We start from the raw sequence: 21,973 nt of genomic DNA on the forward strand, positions 1-21,973 counted from the left end.
TTTTTGAGCTCTACTGAATCCCCCTGCGGGGCAGAGAGCAGAATCCCTGTGTCTGGCAGGGGAAGGAAGCATAAACACACACACACACACACACACGCGCGCGCGCGCGCACACACACACACACATACACACACACACACCCTAAGTTCTTATCGACTAAATGTTACCTACACTATTAAAGGAAGACAGTGAGTGTTGAAATGCATTACTTATATGCCAGGCAGCAATCAACTACATTTTGCTTTATAGCATTGATCAGAGTTTTACTAGACTACACTTAGGGAAATTATCATCTGTGTTTACTTACAGGGAGTGTAGGTAGGATGGAGTGTGGTTTACCAGCATTGTAAGCCAAAGGCTGGTAGCAGAAAGCACAGAGGTGGCCACGTATCCTAAAATAATCCCCAGCCACTGGACCAGGCAGAGGCCTCCTTAATCGGAAGAAAGGGTAGAGTGAGATGGGAAACATGGAGCCCCAGACCTCCTGGGAATATGTGATAGTTCTTTCATGGGTCCTCATGGAACAGCCGGAGGCCAAAGGATGAGACTCACCAGCTCCAATCTCTCCTCGTTTCCAGTCAGGAGGGGACTGCCTCTGGTCTGCATGCTTACAACTGTGTGCCAAAATACTGCCTTTGCAAATCTGCTCATCTACATCACCCAAACAACAATGCTAACCAAGTCTGAGCTGCTTGTTTCCAGTTCTCTCTTGGCTTCAGGAATTCAAGAGAAGCTACCCTTCAGGGAATAGCAGGGTGAGTAATAGGACTGTGGCTGTGTTTCCACACATGGAAGAGGTGGGCAGGCAAACAGACCCAGAATCTCCCAGTCCCGCCAGGGTACAAATGACCAAGAGCTTTTCAGTCTTGGAATTCAATATCATTTTCCAAATAGAGATAATTCTAAAATCCCAGGTTGAATAAATTTACCACATGAGCCAACAATTCCACTGCTAGGAACCTACCCAAAAGAAATGAAAAAGTATGTTCAAATGTTCATCGGTTGGTGACCAGATAAACAGGATGGGATATCTATGTGACAGAATACTATTCAGCCATGAGTATGTATGGAACACTGATAGATATTACAATATAGGTAAACATTGGAAATACTGTGCTAAGTAAAAGAAGTCAGACAATAAAGACTGTGAATTATGTGATTCCATTTATATGAAAGGTCCAGAGAAAGCAAATCTATAGAGAGAGACAGAGTCCAGATTAGTGATTACCAAAAACTGGGGGTGGGAACAGGGATTGACCACAAATGGGTAGGTGGAATCTTTTGAAGTTGATAGAAATGCTCTAAAATTGAAATCATGGCAATTGTTGCACAACTCTGTAAATTTACTAAGGATCTTTGAATAGCTGTACAGTTAAAATGGGTGAAATTTACGGCATGTAAATTATATCTCAATTAAGCTGTTAAAGACCAAAAAATCCAAGTTTCATCGTTCAGCTTAAGTAAGACATAGGAAGGGAGAAAGACTGTGTGTTGAAAATTTCTCATGTTCATAGAAATCACATGAGCCCCTTCTTTCCATCATGCATTTTTATCAGTCTTCCCAAATGAGTGGCCAGCTTACACTTGTTTGCCTAAATTACCTTCTCTCGGATCTCTTTCTTTGCTTACATATGTTAGAGAACTTCAGATAGAATCAGGAAGGAGGAATGATCAGCTTGATCTTCTTATTAAAAAAAAATTATGACAGTGACATATTAGACAAAATATGAAGATGGTAGAATAAAATTGCTCTTTTTAGCATTTTATATTTTCTGTATGAAAGGTATTTGTGCAGCCGTTTCTATAACCCAGGCTGGTACCCCACAAAAGCATAATATATGGCTAGGAGACCACCACATGTCTGTCTACCATTAGGATGGGGAACAATATATTCAGTAGGTACGGGAAAGTCCACTGGGGAGAAAATTCTTCCTCTTGCCTCCAGGGGCATCTGACCCACAGCAGCCGTGGTGTGTAGCTTGACTAGCACATGTTTACAGATTGGTGAACACCCGAAACATTCGTTTTATTAGGTAGTTACATAATAGCCTTTTATTTTTGATTATTTATGCATTAGCGGCAAGCAATGGAGATGTGCTATGTAGGAAAGTTATTATTTGCTAATTTGCTGCTTTTAAAATACACGGCACACTATCTATTATGTATCATGCATTACAATTACAACAACAGTTTAATTAATCACCAGCACCCTGTTTTGTACCAATCTACAGCAGAATTCTGGGTAATGGTGTTGTTTACCACTTAGCAAGTAGCAACATTTCACTCTGTTTCACTACATTAAACTGCTCAAATAAAGCAAACGGATATTGAAAAGAGTTGGCCATCTGCCTTTATTTTCTTTTACTTTTGTTTAAAAAAAAACTCTCAAAAGAAAAAGCACACAGCCATGAAACTGATAGTGACAAAAAGCACTTCTTTTTTTTTTTTTCTCTTTATCAGGTCAGAATCTCATCTAAATGCAGTTCTGATGAATAGTTTAAAAAATAAAAAAGAAGCCCGCTTTGTGGATTTGGAGTGGGTCTCAAGACCAGCCGTGAAGCCTAATGATTATTTAACGGTGCCGCACTTGAGGCTGGCTTCTGTGAGCCTCCTTTCCCCCCTTAAGAGTTTGATGAATAGGTCTTGTGACAGCCATTTAGGAATAAACAAGAATTCATCAGTCTGCATAAGAAGAAGCCAGTTTATAGATTAAGTTTCCTGAGGTAATTCATGAGGTCAGTCCCATTTAGATGGAGACTATTAGGGCCTGGCTCTCGAGAATGGCCATACAGGGGAGTCACTCCAAAGGGACCCCGCTCACACAAAGCCCCCTTTCAGGGAGAAGCCTGCCATTTTTATGACCCTGCTGCTAGGACGCACATCAACTTGTCACTGTGCAGATCTGCTAGGGCAAGACCTCATCACTCTATTAAAGAGCTCTGTGACCCTATTGATTTGAAGTATTTAAAGCAGGGGTGAAGTTCAAAGCAATTTCTTTTCTATACTATTACTCAGTCTCTCTGTGTCTTGACTCTAAAACATCTGCTGTCAGTTCCTTTCTGTTGTCTGATTCTGGAATCTGTCACTGGAGAACAGAGTAGTTTTATTTAAAATAAATTGGATTCCTTTTCAGTTTTCAGCATTTCGCATTGTGATCAATGGTTTATGCTCCTTCGTCTGCCGGGAGACTTAACTGCAAGTGTATCCTTTTATGTCCCTTTAGGGCAAGACTGAAGCAGCGTTAGCCTCTGAGGTTTTATAATAGAATCGAGTCTTAGAAGTAGGTAGCAGCCACCGGCTCCTCTAATTGGCCAATCAACAAAAATAACAACCTTTCATTAAATAAAAAATACATTCAAGAAGGAAAGAGAATAAAAAAATGTATCTCCAACTGTGGCTCCAAGACCCAAATGCTAACAGTATCTTTTTTTTTTTTTTTTTTTTACTTTTATTTGCTCCGAGAAATGAAAACAGAGTAAACAACTCAGTTATTTTTAAATGTCAGCAGGTAAGGCAAAAACTGGGATCCAGTTTTGAAAGGTGTTTTGCAAAACAACGCAGGCTGCCATACTGTTCTGTGGAACCGGCAGGAACCAGGGAACACTCTGAATAGTTAATAATACCTTAGGCATTGCTCCTGCATTACCCAAGTGATAGTGGGAAACTGGTAGCCTTTAACTGGCTTGGTTGGGAGACTGGTCCAGCTCTTTGGCTGAGTCTGTCCTCAGCCACAGTGTTCTCAGGAAGTATGTTTGAATGCCAACGCTGAGTTAAACATTTTCATTTTCTAAAAACTCAAGAAAATTATTTTTTTTAATGATTATTTTAAAAGCTCGGGCAGAGGAAACAATACAAAGTTCAAGACTGGTATTCAGTTCAGCGTTGTCACCAATAAATCCAAAGAAGTCACTTGTCCTCGCGGTTCATCTTAAATAGACCAGGGGTATCTGATGACAATGGAAGCACAAAACCACTTCCTGTCTCCTAAGAGTCTCTTTCACATTTATCTTCTTTTATTCCTTACGCCTCAATGTGGGCAGTGTTTCTCCGGCAGAAAACACCCTCACGGAGTCAGCTATCGCCTCTCTTCAGATGACTCCTGATTCTGCCAGTCCGTCCTTGACAGCCTTCCCCGGAAGAACTGTGGTCAGGTGTCCAAGCCTGGGCGAAGTCTCCTCCCACCTCCGACACAGCCTGTTTAAATGTGAAACTTTAAGCAATGTCCATCCTACAATCTTCGTTTCAACCTCAGCATTCTCTCCTTTCAGTGGTGCTTCCCAGTCACCTGTTCTTCCCGCACATCCTATCAGTTGCCTAGTGTGCAGCATCTACCACTGGAATGTGTCCGACCCCACACCTCCTCCGGATCTACACTCACATCTTCATTACCTTTCCTCACCGGGTGCTTCCAAATTGGGTTGTCTGGTGTCAGCCTATTTTCACTCCAGATTAAGCCTCTGAAACCAAGCTTTGACCGAGGTACCGAACTATATGAAAACTTCCAATTGTTCCACAGAACGTAGAAAACAAAACCCAGTTCCTTCAGTCTCATATTCAAAGGCATCCTGACTCCAGCCCCTCATTCTGCTCTCCTCGCCCATACTAGGCTCCAGTCTAACAGCCATCCGGGCCATCCCGTCTCATCTCTTTCCAAACTCTCTTGAAGGCAGCCCATCACTCAAAGGCCTACTTGCTCAGGGCTTTGAGCTCCAGCGCCATCTCTCATGAGCTCCAGACCCTTGGATCCAACTGCCGGTTGGAATCTCCTCTCGGATGTGTCCCAGGCAATTAGAACCTAACAAAGTTCAGAGTTACCTCATCATCTACTATCTCAGACTGTTGCCTCTCAACAAATAGCAACACCACTCACCAAGCGGCTGGTACCGAAAGTCTCCCTTTTCCTCGCTCTCACAGCAAACCAACGATCGATTCCTTATTTCTTCTATCATCTTCACACCTTTTGCCTCTCCTGCCTCCACCGTGACCAGGCATCCTCTCCAGCTCAATTTTGAAGCATCTTGATCTGGGACTCGATTCAAGAATTATCGTCTTGCTTCTTCAGAGAAGAGAGAGACCCCATTGCGCATACCTATATCATTTCACAGATCAGGGTTTTGTATTTATTTGTAGAACCTCTTCGTAGAGAGATGCTAAAAAAATACGTAATGAATACGTGAACAAATGAACAACGAATCCTAGCAGGAGGAGAAAGCAGAACTAAGTTTTCCCTTTTCCAGTTTATGATGATGCAGAATTAATGTTCAGTTAACTAACACAAGCTTACAAATGAAGACTGATAATGTTTACCACAAGATTTAACCCATCTTTCGTCTTCATTTGCTATGAATATGAATATGTTTAAGCCAATCGGAAAATAGCTTATTTTTATTCTAATTCTTCTTCTTTGAAAACATTCCTATGTCATGCCATGGGCTATGGTGACTTAAATATGAAATTATATCGTTTATTCAGTGTTTCTTTTTAAACTAGTTGTGCCTCAGATGATGCGATATGTTGAATTCTTGTTAATCAGAACGTAGTGCAGGCTTTTTTGTAATCCTGAATGTGTATCTTTCTAGCTCTCTTATTTTCTGTATTTTTCTGGCACAAAAATTGTGCTACCATAGCTCTGAGGTCAACAGTTAAGTACACTGGTTCAGTTCTCCCTGAAAATTTTCAATAAAGAGAGCACAAAAGATTTGAAGGAGGTAATAGTTTCTGTTGAGATCCTCTGAGGAAGTAAGTAATAAATGATATGTGACACCGTTTCTTATACCTTTAATTTGGAAGAGGAAAAAGGGAGAAGAAACTTGTGGATGTCAATAGAAGCGGAACGCCCTAACAAGTTGATATCGTCTTGAGTGTACTAATGCTGAAGATGTTGGAGTATTATAGCAGGTGTTCACAAAGTGCATTTTCAGAAAGGACCTAGAATTTGATGGGCCAACTCTGCTCCATTCAAAGAAAAGAAAGGTGAAAAAAGAAAACCTTTCTTCCTACGAAGGACTGATGATTCCATAATCAATTACCTTTGCTAAGAAAATCTAAATGTCAAGTCTGATGAACTTCTAACCAGGTTTCGTCGCTAAGCTAATATCTAAGACTTTCTAAACTAGGGAAAATCATCTTGTTTAGTTTTTAAAAAAATGATTTGGATCCTAGAGTAGACACAGAGGAAATTTCAAGTGGAAATATGGATATGTCTTACAGAGTCTTAATTTTCTGCATATGTACATATAATAAGACTTAGAGGCGGGGCGCCTGGGTGCCTCAGTCGGTTAAGCGTCTGACTTCGGCTCTGGTCGTGATCTCCCGGTTCATGAGTTCAAGCCCCGCGTCGGGCTCTGCGCTGACAGCTCAGAGCCTGGAGCCTGTTTCAGATTCTGTGTCTCCCTCTCTCTCTCTGACCCTCCCCCGTTCATGCTCTGTCTTTCTCTGTCTCAAAAATAAATAAACGTTAAAAAAAAAAAAAGACTTAGATGCAAAACCAAAGATTAGAGACTTTCTAAAAAAGACAAAAGATACAAGGAATTAGGTGGAAGAAAATTGTATTTCTTGGCAAATCTCTTCTATCAGATTCCAGATTCTGCCATTGTGTATGCTGCTCTTTCAATAAAGCCCTGTATTTTTTCTGTAGAAAATCATATCAAGGATACTCATCTTATGCAAATGCAGATGACTTATAATTCTAAATATTGAGTGCCTCTTTAGCACCAAAAAGAGAATAGTTAAGATATTTAACTTTTAGCACATCTCTATTTTTGTGTCATTGATGAGATTATATTTCAGATTATATGGAAAGCACTGAGGAAAATAATAAATAAAGCTCAGCCCCTCTATTTAAGGAGCTTAAAATTTACTGGACAGACAAAAAGATAATTCATAAATTTAATTCATAAATTTGATCATCTTCCCCTGTTATTGGTATAAGCTAACAAACACCACACACATTTGTTGAAGAGTAAGGATTATATAAAATCGATTGATTGCATCTTATTAATAGTTGCTTTTGGACTCATTTATTAGACATGCTTGTAATGGCTTAGGAAGATAAGGGTTTATGTTCACATAAGGCTGGTGAAGCAATTCTTTAATGTCTTCAACATACCACGTTTCTTGTACGTTTCTGTTATGTCAGCTTTACCATGTGACTTTTATCTCTGAGTTCATCTCATGATTATAAAGATGCCATTCTACCTTCAAGTTCGTATATGTGCTCCAGACAAGAAAAAGAAAGCACCAAGGAGGGAAGGGGAGAGACAATCTCAAAGAGAAGAAAGCTCTCACAGAAATCCCCAGAAAAAAATGTCCTTATGTTTCATTGGCCAGAACCATAGTGCATGATCATTCCTAATTGCAACAGCATCTTGGAGACATAGCTTCTCAGCTGGGAATGTTGCTCCCCAAACAAAATGAGAGTTCTATTTATAGGAAAGACGGGTATGTGGATATTGGTCAGATGGAGAGAAATGCCTGCCATTATTAAAACAGCTCTGTGAGGGGTGCTTGGGTGGCTCTGTTGGTTGAGCGACCACCTTGGGCTCAGGTCATGATCTCATAGTTTGTGAGTTCCAGCCCCACATCAGGCTGTCTGCTGTCAGCACAGAACCAGCTTCAGGTCTTCTCTCCCCCTCTCTCTGCCCCTCCCCGGCTTGAGCTGTCTCCCTCTCAAGAACAAATCAATATTTAAAAAGAAAAACAAACACTACATGAATAGCTTCTCAACTTTTGCATTTTTCCCATATACTTATAATCCCAATGTATTAGGTCCAGCCAAGAAAGGCCCTGGTCCTGGGATGTTAGCCTGCTTTGGCTCTCCAGTTCCATGCCTCTTTCTAAGGGAAAGGATTATATTGGACTGAGGGGAGATGTGTACATGAAGCCATGTACACTCCATTTCCACGATTGCCAGATCAAGTCCCTGATGCTTAGGCCAAGGAATTATCTGCCCAAATGTCTACGGAGTCCTTGGGTCAGTGCTTCTGAAGTCTCAATTCATCACTGGTATAAATGTCCCTATGCTGGAGGGGTGACCAAGGGACAGGTGCTTGCATAGACTGTGGCCAGAGCTTCGACATGTAGGTGGGATGTTTAAAAGTGTGTATCCAACAATCCTCATAGGTCAGGACAAAGCCAAGTGTGGAGGACAGGCTGTGGGATGGGAATAGATTGCCCCCTACCTTGGAATATAAACACTGAGAGTCAAAGAATTCTAAATTCAAACCTGGTTTTCTAGTTATTATGAATATATATCTGTCAAGGAAGCTGGATAGGACATATTTTATTGAAATGTTCAGTAACTGACTTAAAACTCTCATTTTGATCTGTGATATGTGGGCTTCCGTTTGTACTCTTACCCTCAGCTACACAAATATTAGGGGTTGGACAGGGACAAAAATCATGGGATTTTAGTTAATTCAGCTAGCACATGGAGTGGCTCAGTGTGATTTATCTAATTAAAATAGCAAAAAATATTCAATAATCATAATTCTCATCATCATCATCATCATCATCACAGAAGATTCCATCTTGAAGACCTATCATTCATTTAATCAACAAATATTTCATGGTACCTCATTATGTGCCAGGAATTATTTTAGGTCCTTAGGATATAGTTGTGAAAATGACAGATAAGGAGTGTGAGTGAACAGTCAGTGCCTTTTACACATCAAGACATTTCTCAGTTATCATTAGTAATTCGGACATTTCTGAAATTCAGACCTTGTGCATGATTTGGCTAAGGAGACCATTTCCCATGATTTTAAGTAAGAAAAATTGTCATGCATTTCATTTTGACCCCAGCCCCTAAACCAGTTCCCCGTGTTCACTAAAAATAGTAAAGCACTTATAAAGAAATAAAAACAATCATGTTAGAATGTAAAATACTAAAAGCAATGTTTCACCACGTAGTTAATAAGGTCGCTAATGAACATTCCTTTATAAAAGTAACAGCCCTTCTTAAAAGCATCAACACACAGCACTTATCCCTTCCATCGACATGGTGTACATCCTAAAAGTCAACCAGTGATTCTGCTTCCAGCTAATATCGAACCAGTTTTCTCACCACAAACAAGGAGTCTGAATAAAATACATTAAACAACAGTTCTCGACATCAGGTAACAGGCAGTGCAGGAGATCTCGGAGGTCTCTGAGAGATAGGGAACAGAGGAGGTGAGACTGCAGCGCCTGCCCTCCCGCTCTGCGTGGAGGCACTTTCTGAACCATGGTGCAGAAAGGGAGAGCCAGAATCCAGGACCGGAGTCCCACTGAGGGGTGAGAGTAGAGGCATGAGCACAAGAAGGTCTATGCCAAGGCTCCGAGATGTGTATTGCAGTACAGTAACATGTTTCACTTTGTTTAACTCACTGCTTCCAACATTTTTTAACACACATCTTTCCTTTTCCAAGTAACAGTTATGCTCGTACCAGTCCTATCCAGTAGAACTTTTTATGATGCTGGAAATACTTTCTCTATTTCTTCTGTTCGATATAGTAGCAAATAACCATGTAGTGAACCCTTGGAATGTGGCTAATGCAACTGAGAAAACCCATTTTTTACTGTACTTAATTTTCTGAAATTTAAATTTAAATAGTCATATGTGGCTAGTGACTGCCACATTGGACAGCACAGCTCTAGAAAAATGTCTACGGCAAAGATCATACATTTTGGTAAACCCCTGTGTAACAATCATGTTGTTTTCAGCAGATGAAGAAGATCAGGTTCAAGGTCATTAAGACTTGTCCCAAATAACATAAAGTGAGAACAGAGCCAGGATTTAAACCCAAATAAACCCAAACAGCTAGTTCCAAATTCCATGTCTTTTCTAGTGTTCCACTCTGCTCCCAAGATGCTACAGAGATGAGTATTTGATGATAATTTCTGTGTTTTTTATTTTGATAATACACTTGCTATTTCTATTTGTATAAATTTGAATTTTGTCGCATTTGTTTTGCTTCCTAAGGAAATATTCTCGTTCCAAATGCTTTATAAATAATTCTTTTCAACTGTATTTTTTACATAAATATTAAGTAGATGTTTCCATTTTATCGATGGAGGCACTGACACATAAAGGAACATAAAGGAAACATGAATTCTGTATCTGCTTTATACTGAACACATTTTAAAGCTATACAAGCAAGACTAGAAGTTGGAATAATTTTAGCGTTTATATTAACAGCTATCTTTAAAGCAAAAAGGGAAGTATTCACTTACATGTACACAAATAGTATTTTAAATTTTTAACATTGTTGATTCCCATACAAAATATCAAAGCTACTTTACAGAGGTCTAGGTATAGCTTGTAGTATGGTTTAGTAGTATGTACTTTAAATATCATGTAAAAACTAATGGTAATGCTCATAGGTTCAGCTGTAAGAGTTATGTTTCTCAGATTGCATTGATGTGCACTAAACATGACTTCCAATGACAGGTTATCAGATTTACTGACACCCAGACAAGACTCCATTGCATCTAACCAATGATGATGGTTATATATGTCTCACAGGTAATAAATTAATTTAGTATGGCAAATAGAAATAAATGAAGTCATATTTGGCATAACTTCAATTTTCTAAAATTGCTTTTCAGAATATTATCATCAAAAACATTTTGTTACATTTTTAATTTTTTTATATTTGTTACATATTAGGTAAATATGTGTATACACTATGATGGTTACCCATAATTTTCAATGAAAATTAATGTGAACATTTAAAAATATTTTACTTAAAGTATTTTAAATTCTATCTGTAATATACTCAAATTTTAATTATATGACAACTATCAGTATAGGAAAAAGTGAATGGAAAAATGTCAAATTGCTACAAGTGATTATGTCCAAGAGATAAGATTATGTATTTGTCAATTCTCCAAGTTGTTTATAATGCAGTCATATTACTTGTATGAAAGAAAAAATAAATTATCATATCAATGCTACATTTAGTCTTCAAAAATATATCTCAAAAGAGGTATATTCTTTATACAAATATATAAGTAGGTTGGCCAAGCTTTGATCTGAAGTATTTATAAAACAGTTAAATTAGAATGGGTTTTACTTTTTAGAAAGGATTTGCATGGCAAAGTGAAGTGAAAACCGTGAGCTAATTACGTGGTAAATTCAATTAGTGTAGTCACCTAATCTAAATTATTCAGGCTCATTGTAGCTGTAAAAGAGCAGGGCCACCCTGCCCAGGACCCAGCCATGTGCAAATAGATGGTTAGTAAATCCTGCCAATGGTAATAAACAAAATTGATGATTTTCTTCCTATTCTAGCTGCTTTCTTTTTATGTGTGGGAGTATGAAGCATCAGATAATTTCTTCAATGGGATTTTTTTTTTCAAGAAAAACAGACTTAGAAAAAGCATTCCCGTGTCTCTAGACTCTTATACATGTAGCCTACCCACAACTGAATATTCTCAAAATCATCTGCATATGCCACGCATGGCTAAGGCCATAGGTCAAGGGTAAGTAGATAAAAGAGGATACTTTACCTCCTGTTTGAGGTTTGAACTGTTAAGGTAAGAAAATGTATAGGCCAGTACCTACCTGTAATTTGCTTCCAAGCAAGTGTCTTACGTAAACTTGAAATCAATACTGTACCGTCCTCATAGAACAATCTGGAATTGAAAAGAGAAGGGGCCTTACTATCTAGGACTTCTGCACAAATATCTAGGCTGCTAATCTTAACTTCCCCCTTCCCTGATAGAGAACAATGTCAAAGTGTCATTTGGGAACTAGAAACTCTGTATCCCTTGTGATTAGATTGGAAGCCCCAGATAATCTGAGATATCCCGACAAATCTCAAGACTGTTAATCACATCTTCAAAGTGCCTTTGGCTATGTAAAGTGACATTTACAGTTTCTGGGGATCAAAACCTGGATACTGTTGGGAGTCATTATGCAGTTTACCACACTAATGTTAAAGGTTCTGGTGGTACGGGTGATGAACATGGCAATGTTGTTGTAGGGGGTAGCAAGAGTGTTGGCCAGCTTCATGGCATTAGTACTAATTGTGATGGTGGAGGTGATGTTGATATTGGCAAAGGCACTAGTAATGTTTCGTAAGTGGAGTGACAGGACTCTGGATGTTAGTGAAGTAGGTGTGGGTCACCACTCACAATGCAGAAAGCACCCTATGACCCCAAAGAGCAGACCAGAGTACCCTAACTGGACTAACTACAGTGGGGCCTTCAACAAGTAATGTCAGCTAGTTGAGCAATTCCGAGAAACGGCTGAGACAGTGACAGAGAAAGTCCCATCCACGTAGGTGAAGATGTTTCACGGAAGAGAATTTGTCAGCACAATTGCCTATGCTTCAGTTTCCGCGGCACTTGGGCATTCTGCTTAACGTAAATGCTTCCCCTCTGCCTGGAAGACAGTAGGCATCCAGCAGCCAGATTTGACAACTGGCTCTCACAGTTCCCTGGAAAGATGACAGGGCACCAGGCTGCCAGTAGGAAAGAGACCGGCTCTGGATACTACACATCATTGTTTTGAAACCTACTCCATCTTGGTGTGTTGTAAATGCCCCCTAGTTCTACCCCCCTATGGACTAAAATTTCACAGAGGAAAATTTCATCAGTCACCTCCAAACATTTTTCAGGTAGAACCTCTCAACCCTCCCTTGTTTCAGCACGCTCAGCACCCTGTCCTGAGAAGTCTGAGTTTATTAGACATCTATTATAACTGACATATTGTTGCAGTGGGGGTGAATAGATGCATTAGACAGATGATCTTAATTGGCTTTCTTCCAAAAGAATTTTTTTAAGAGACAGCTGAAATTCATTCACATTTACAATTAGTAAAACTTTCTTTCATTATTGAAATGCTTGCTGAAACAGCAGCCACATCAGGGTGACAAATCCCGTTATCATGCTTTCCGCAATTGTCTCCCCAAAAGATGCCTATTGAGAGCATTGTCTGGGTTTGTGTATGAGACTGACAATCAAGCTCCAGGCAGAGGGTGGGAGGGGTGTGCTATGCAGCCTGCTCCAAAGTGCTTTTGTGTGTGTTTGTGGTTGTTCAGTAGAGAGATCTAAGGTTCTGGAAAAATCTGAGGACGCACTATGCGTGCTAACAAGATCAGTCATCGAGCATTAGTGGGATTCTCATGCTTCGCGCCTTTAGTTTTCCATTTTCTTGTATTTTCCTCTGTGAGCAATGGCAGGTGCTATCTGTTTGTCAGGCTGTTACTGGGGAAAATGAGGGTGGGGAGAGATCATTTTTTTTTAAGTGAGCAGTTAACAGCTGAACTCACATGGCTGACAATAGAATTGTGATGAAGGGCACACAGAAAGGCATGTAAAGATTATCCCTTAAGACGCTCGTGGAATGAATTGCTTCCTGAAGGGACTGAGAAGGAGTCATTGCTCTGGGCCTAGCATCCCTTTGGGACTGGGTGAAGGAGACCGGACAGGCCATGCTGGTCTGACTCTGTTAGACCAAAGAGTTTGTCAAACTTAGCAGTTTTTCTTGCTGTGGGACAACGAAGACACAGGTAAGATCTTCAAATGTTGAGTGGAAGGAGAGAAGGGAAAGAGAAGTAGAGAGGGGGAAGAATCAATGAAGCAATGCTGATAATTGCTGTTTCAGTTCTCCTGAGACTTGAGGCTCATTTTCTTTCACCAAATGAACTGCCTGAGGGATGCTGTTTAAATACTTCTGTTTATTTATTGAATTGTCCAACATGCACCATGTTATTTTGTCTCATATTCCTTCTGAGCGCTGACAGTTGCTTTCTCTTTCGCCAATGCACCTCCAAGCATGTTGGCCAACACAGTCTGGGCCCACTCCGTTCTCTGAAGAGCTCGCTCTAATTCTAGAACCATGATTCCAGCCCAGCAAAACCTGCTATCCTGACAATGAGCCTTGCCCTGAATGCAGAGAAGCCATGTGCCCAGGGTCATGCTTTTGGCCGGGGCATATCAGGGCAGACACACAATCTGAGGTTGAGAGGTGAGGCAATAGTGTTGCTTGAAAAAGGCGAACGGAGCTGTGAAATCAGAAAATCCCTTGCCCACAGCATCCTTCGGTGCCTGGAAAGAGGTCTGAATTCACATGGTGTTGTCACTGATACCTTTTCAAGGTTTTCAGGCTTCTCCTTAGTGTATACTGAACTTGACTGAGATAAAGAAATTAAGAATGTCCCTAAATTCTAAGTGCCATGAGGGCACAATGTCTGTCATGATCATCTCTGTGGATCCAAGTCAGCATTTTCCTAGCACGTAATGAATATTCAAACGTTTTGATCTAATGAATTAGTGAATTACAGAGTTTAACTCAGCTTTGCCACTTACTGTATGATGGTGACAATTTTCGTGCTGACAGCAGGTACCCGGGACTCAGCACCATGGGCAAAACATCATATAACATAGAGCCTCTGCTTTCAGGAAGCCTAGGCTTGAGGAGAGGTGATGAGGTATATAAACCAAAAAGTGTTGTATGCGCTCTGATAAAACATGTTCAGGGAGGGGCACCTGGGTGGCTCAGTCGGTTAAGCGTCCGACTTCAGCTCAGGTCATGATCTCACAGTCTGTGAGTTCGAATCCCGCATCGGGCTCTGTGCTGACCACTCAGAGCCTGGAGCCTGTTTCCGATTCTGTGTCTCCCTCTCTCTCTGCCCCTCCCCTGCTCATGCTCTGTCTCTCTCTGTTTCAAAACTAAGTAAAAACATTAAAAAAAAATTTAAAAAACAAACATGTTCAGGGTAAAGGAAGAAATAATCACTTCTCTATGAGAGGGCGGGTCAGGAAAAGAATTTTCTAAAGAGTGACTTTTGAACCAAGTTTAGTTCTAGATGAGTAGGATGAACCGAGTGTCCAAGCCCTTGACTTGCCAGCCCTGAATCTGGCTCCAGCTTCTCACGGCCATCGCGGCACCCCCTCCACATGAGCTGGTCTGCTGTGACTCTGTTAGAACACTGTCATTACCTGGATACTGGCTCATTTCAGTGGACCTCTTATCACTGTTAGCTAAAATATTGTCCCTGGAGATTTTCCATTCTCTCATCTCAAACTCTTCCAGCCTCAACATACCCACCTCCACCCAAATGAGTGAGAAGCCAAGGGACGGATGACAGAGGTTTTTGCATCCAGCAATCAAAGGAAACAAGGTACTTGTCCTGCAAATACAGCTTCCAGACAAGCTTCTAAGCCCCCACTTCCAACCAATTTTCTACTCTACATCTCTTATATAGGAATTCTAACCTCCACTGCTCCAACAAATTTTAACAGCAACTTCTCAAACTCCTATCTCATGGAAAACAAACTACATCCTCGAAGTCATCAGAAGATATTTTTTCCCCATCTTGACATTTATCAAAACCATTATGCTGTTTCCCTACACCCTCCCTGATGGAAGCATTTTATTCTCCTGAAACTCATAACCCCACAAGCCTCCTGAGAAAATTTTGGCATCATTTTTGCTTTACAAGGCTGTTTCAAAATCTTACTGCTTCCCACACTCCATCTCTGAGGCACGTGGCACCTGGTCACATACCACTACCTCTCATCACTGTCTCTAACAACTGTCTTGTTATACCGCCCCAATTAATGATAAATATTGGCATATGAATCACAACCTTCCTCGTTAGCCCTAGCATGGCCACCATCCTGGGTGATTCCAATGAACATGTGGAAGACCTATCCAACATCAAAACCATTCCTCTGCTTGGATTTGTCAATGATGACATCCTTCTCACACATCATATCAAACTTTAACACTTAATTCTTTGATGACAGTTTCCTTTATTTCCAGCTGGTCAACGCTCTCAAGTAGTCACTCCCACCACCCCTGCATTTGATGCCATAGGGCCCTCTGATCTCCAGACCACTTTACTGTCTCAGTCATACAGACCCTTCCGGCGCCCCTTCTTTTCCTGACTAGCCTTGACCTATTCAATTACATAAATATCTGATCTGCCATTGCTCACCTTCCTCACATTCATCTTCCTTATACAGTCAGATCCTAACCGCCCATCTCCTCCATCCCTGGGACATGTCCATAATTCACCTTTTCTACTCCTATATCCAGACTCCTAAGCACTGCTTGAGAAAATCCCAGCAATCATGTGGAGTAGTGACAACAAAACTGGCCTCCAGCCTTATCCGGGCCCCTGTTGTTACCTGACATTTTTTTATTTGTTCTTGGTCTTTGGTTCAAGCTATCCATACCCCTTTTAATGTTGATATTATCCATCAGTTTAGCTAGTCAATGGTCAAGCACCAGTTTAGGTGTTGTTGCAAAGGTTATTTTTAGACGTAATTAACCTGTCATCAGTAGGCTTTGGGTTAAGCAGATTATCCTCCACAATGTGGTGGGGCTAATCAGTTGAAAAATCTTAAGACTGAGGTCTCCCAAGGAAGAAGGAATACTGCTTGCAGACTACGTTCAGGCTTAAGACTGCAACATCAACTCTCACACCCATCGCCAGCCTGCCGGTCTATCCTGGAGATTTCGGTCATGTCATTCCCCACAAGTGCCTGAGCCAATGTCTCAAAGCAAAGCTCTCTCTCTACATATATCCTATTGGTTCGGTTCCTCTGGAGCACACTGACTAATATATCTCTCAACAACTAATAAAAATACCTGCTACTTTCTCAGTCCCCATCCCTCTCACTTTCAGGATACCTTGTTTGGTACACCCAGAAAGTTTAGGCAAAATACAGCCTAACCTGACTCAACTATCCAACATCCTATTTCTGATGATCTTACACGAGGTGTCTACTGCCCGGGTGACATCTTTCTTTGACATTTAAAGAAAAACATTTTAATGGTAATTATATATCTGTGATGAATACCAAAGTGATTTACCAAGGTGGTGATGGCTTATGTGTCCCTTGAAACTGTCCACACTGAAACTTTATTTCTACCGCAAAAAAAAAAAAAAACCTTATTCTCAGTCCTGAGGCTGCTATTCTTTGTTGTAAAACAAACACATACTCATGGACTTAGGACCAGAACAAAAGGAGTTATTCTTGAAATTGAATATTAGACATTATTAACTTAACCATTCACTAACGATTCCTTAATGACCTGTAATTTTATACTGGCCATAAGCCCCTTAAAGACCTAGCTTGATGCCATTTTCTCAGGGCCTTCTCCCAAATATTTTCTCAGATTGTGAGCATCAGCCCTCCTTGAAATATTTTTCTAACTCTCCTCTCCTCTCTCTAGAAATGACTCTTCCAGAAACTCTAAATTCATCCTTCTGTCTATATAATGTAGAGGAATATAGATTTAACCACAGCACGGTTCCCCAAGTGTGGTCTGGGGACATGTGGGGTCACCAAAACCTTTTTAAAGCATCTGTAAGGAAAAAACTATTTTCATAACATAATTAAGAAATTATTTGCCTTTCTCACTGACATCTTCTCAACAGTGTATAGTGAGTTTTCTAGAAGCTGTGTGACATGAGATATTGCAACAGACTAATACAGAGTTAGGTATAGGAATCCAGCTATCTTCCCTAGGTAAGACTCTAGAGAGATTTGCAAAAACATAAAACAATAGCACACTTCTCACTAATTTTTTAAAAATAGAATGATTTTTCATAAAATATGTTATTTGGTTAGTACTTGATTGGTTTATTGTTATTTTTAAAGCTCTTATTTTTATTTATTTTTGAGAGAGAGACAGAGAGAGAGAGACAGAGAGAGAGAGAGAACGGGAAAGGCAGAGAGAGGGACAGGGAGAGAATCCCAAGCAGGTTCCATGTTGCCAGCACAGAGCCATACACAGGGCTCGAACTCACAAACCATGAGATCGTGACTTGAACCGAAGCCAAGAGTCCGACACTTAACCCACTGAGCAACCCAGGCACCCTGGTTTATTGTTATTTTTAAATAAAATTTTAAAAATATATATATTTCTTAAATTTTTGTTTCAATTGCTAATATGGTAAACACGTAGACTTACAACCTACTTAAACAGAAACTCTGGTTAATGTATGTAAAGAGATCCTAGGACCACAAAGTTTGAGAACCACCCAGGCCATGCTGTGGTAGGCTTCTATCTTTTTCATACCAAGAAGCCATCAAGGCATTTTTCCTTTGAGGATTTAATTCTTCTGATACGAATTATGACACTTTTTAGGATTAATAGCAAATTTTCCTTTCTTTCTTTCTTCTTTCTTTTTTTGTTTGTTTGTTTCTTTCTTTCTTTCTTTCACTGCTGAAGGCCAAATAATCTATATCTCTGCTTATCTTTTATTCCTTCCCTCTAGGCTCACACAAGTAGGGATCCTCGCTCCTGTCAACTCTTGGAGCTACTATTTACTTTCATGATTATCCTCAAATACTTTATTTTCTATTTCTTAAACAGTTCCTTATTTGAGCCCATTCCCTTCAGCCTATAAATAGGCACGAGTTCATCTAATTTAAAAACATACGTGCATATTTACATATTTATATTTCATTTACACATATATAATTTAATATCCATGTAACACACTTTACTTAATTACAAATGTAAGTATCAATCAGACATCTCTACATATCTTGATTTTAGCCAAGCTTTTGTGAAAAGAATCAAAACTTTTTCTGTGTCTCTTTATTTCTTCACCCTTCAGCTCCTTTGAACTAACATCTGACTGGATTCCTCCATAGCAACTATTTTGGTAATGGTCACTGATGACTTCCAAAATGCAAAATTCAATGGACACCATGTAGCTTTTATCAAAAATGAATTTCCTGTGGTACTTTGTACTGCTAACTACTCTTTCTACCTTTGCCTTCTATGGCCTGTTCTTCGTGGACTCACTTCCTCTCCGACCCCTCTTTCCCACTCTCTGATTTGGGCTCCTCTTTGTACCTACACTCCTGAAATCTTATTTGCCAGATTTGTGTCAAGATTTTCCAGAGTTCTGTTCATACGCTGGTTGGATGTGAAAACCAAACAAGAAGACTTGAAAGAGCCTGTCAAATTTCTGACTTGGTCAATGACTAGTACCGCCACTTGAACCAGAGAACATGGCTCAAGAAAAGTACGTTCAGGAGGGGAAATACCTTTTCATACCAAGAAGAGGATGAAAGAAGCAGATGGTTGTAGTAGTAAAAAGATTGAAATGTCCAGTCGCACACCATCTCTAAGGTCTCTTTCTCTTTTAAAACTCAAGTGCTTGGGACCATTTTTGAACGCGATGCAGATCATGGACCAATATAGTGGAGGATATAATGATGGGAGCGTATGAGGTAAGCTGCATGGCCATTTTCCAGAAATGCTTTAGAAAAAAACTTCTTAAACTAAGTGGACGAAGTGACCTCAAAGTCCCTTCAATATTTAGATTTTATGATTCGCTGATTATTGAAGCATTAATCTCAGAACCGAAGCCAAAGAAACTAAGGCAGAACTACTGAAAATCAGGGAGGAGTTGCAAAAATAACGCATTTCCTCTTTGTTCTGAGGGACTAAGAACTAGTTGTCCAAATCATGTAAAACACTTTGGAAGGGCATCCCATCCACAGCCCAAAGAATTTCTTCTTGACTGACATTTAGGAAGCAGAGAACAGTCTTCTAAATTTTTTCCTTCCCACCTTAAGATAAGCATCTTCATTTATTCATCTTAATGCCTTCCGTTATTTCCTCCTGAGTAGAATATGCTTCAAGGTTAAACTTGACACCAACAGTTGACCAGTGACAGGTGACAGCTGACACGAGATAAGTGGATGGAATGATCTCTGGTGTGCTTGAGCAGCTTTCTCATAATCTGTTATTAACACAGTCACCCTTCTCCAGAACCTTGGGCATAGAAAAAGAAGTATTCTCTGACACATCACTCTACCTGCCCTCTGAAGGAGGGTTCTTGACCTTTGAGGGCAACATTCATTGTTGCTTTCTTCTAAGAACAAGTGCAGACGCTCCTTGACCCTTCAGCTAGAGAATACCTAGGTGATAAGCCAGAGTATTCTAGAGTATTGCTGATTTTTGGATATGACAGATTTAAATATCAAGTTTAAAATAAATGAGCAAACACAGGGTGAAGAGCGAGTATTGCTGAAGACCAATCATAATGAAGAAGAAGAAAAAAAGAACGAGAAGGAGGAGGACACGAAGTAGGAAGAAGAAGAAATAAAAGAAGCATTAATGAAATGCCCAAGACCAGGACAACCCTTTCATTTACAGTCTATAACACCGTGAGGTACATATTCACTGTCTCACAGTCACAGGTGAGGAAACAGAGATTTAAAGAGCCTACTAGTCTGCCCAGGTGCACACAGACACTGTGTCGGATACCACGTTGCACTCAGGCTGAGAAAATCAGCAGGGCAAGACGGTTGTGGCTGACATGTTTACCAAAGTTGAGAAAAATACTGAAGGGCCTTGCATCCCCGGTGTTTGAACCTTGTGCAACCGTTCAAGTCCATTTCTAAAACCCCCACAGCACCAAAATATTGGGAAAATATCGCGCAAATTTCCTGCTGAGTCAGATTATAGCAAGTAGAAGAGTATTTGCATACATAAAGATAAATTAGTTATGCATATATCGACTCCTCTGGAAAGTTCTTCATGGGGAAAAAAATAGACACAGGCACTGTCTTTTTTTTTTGAGAGAGAGAAAGAGAGAGTGCCCATGCTTGAGCACTTGTACAGGTGCAAGCAGGGGAGGGGCAGAGATAGAATTCTAAGCAGCTTCACAATGTCAGCCTGGAGCCCAACTCGGGGGCTTGATCTCATGAACCCTTGAGATCATGATCTGAGCCCAAATTAAAAGTCAGATGCTTAACTCTGAACTGACTAAGCCACCCAGACACCCCAACCAAGATATATATTACAGCACTTTGGAAATAACAAGATATAAGATGCTAGAAAAGGCTACCGATAACACAAAATTGTAAATATACTTTTCATTGTGATTTTGTAGATCTGCAGCGCTGTCTCTGTTCAGATAGAATGAATGGATCTGACGATATTGGAGCTGCCACCTGAAGAATATAAGTTAAAATCAGGAGCGAGTATCTTCTGTCCTCATTATCACTGTGACCTCAATTATGACTGGCTACTACAACCCTAAAACTCTACGACCAGGTCACACTTGATGGCTCACAAAGTGCCTTGTCATATACCATCTCATTTAATTCTAATAATTATCCTATATTGTTATTGTCCCTTCACAGAGGAAGCTCTGGAAATGGATGTGACCCAAGTCACATCTGTGATCGGTATCAGAGCTGGGATTCCAACCTAGGTCTTCTGCTTCTGCTCTAATATTATATTTGTAACCACATTTTTTAATAACATATTTACTCCCTGATGATGAAACTGTTCATGTAAGTATCTTCTCTGGATGTCCGTGAAGTGACACTTCATCTCATTTTAGAGTTTGCCAGAAACTCCTGGCCACAAAGGAAAGAAAATACGGATTGCTCTTCTAATTTGCCTGGTGAATGTCTAGGTTGGGTAAGGGATGTCAGAGGGCAAAGTATCTGCAAGCTTTTCATTATGTGTCTTTATGCATCTAGATATCTGATGTGCGGCTTGATAACTGGAAGCCAAATCCAAAAAGTTCATCTTGAATCGCACTCTGGCCTGTGATGTGTCTCTCCACACAACTGTGTGTGTGCGCGCAAATAAGTATGTAAATGCACATACATTTCCATCTATATACATAGGTATTTATATACACATAGTAATTTGTAAATGTAGAGGCCACTTCCTAAATACCAAAACATGCAGTCTGCATGAGTTCTATTACTATGTAGACCCTGAGAAGTGTGACCAATGAAATGTTATACATGTCATATGTAAGGCAAAATCAACATTACCCCCTCCCTGGGCTTATTAAAAGGTGGGAGAATGAAATGAACTAAAACTACCCACTGCAAATCAAACATCATATTGGTTTGCTTTTTTTCTGAAAGTTTTCATTGTTCTGATAGATTGTGAAAACCATTTAAATCACTTCAATCGCTATTTGTGGACTTCAAAGACATTGGGCTTGGGTTTAGGTGTCTCTGCTTATGAAACACAAGTGCCCAG

The 21,973-nt window shown here is 40.1% G+C and overlaps 1 long non-coding RNA gene across 2 annotated transcripts in view; it reads right to left on the reverse strand.

Moving 5' to 3' along the window:
• LOC109269493 (uncharacterized) overlaps positions 1 to 21,973 on the reverse strand; it is a 394,897-nt gene that overhangs the window by 38,244 nt on the left and 334,680 nt on the right. For both annotated transcript variants that reach the window (XR_002081105.2, XR_008419929.1), the window contains exon 5: positions 11,546 to 11,616. This is a non-coding gene — a long non-coding RNA (uncharacterized LOC109269493). The remainder of the gene's footprint in view (positions 1 to 11,545; positions 11,617 to 21,973) is intronic.

The sequence above is a fragment of the Panthera pardus genome, unplaced genomic scaffold, assembly GCF_024362965.1.
Source record: "Panthera pardus isolate Hobbes unplaced genomic scaffold, ASM2436296v1 HiC_scaffold_7, whole genome shotgun sequence".
Lineage (NCBI taxonomy): Eukaryota > Metazoa > Chordata > Mammalia > Carnivora > Felidae > Panthera > Panthera pardus.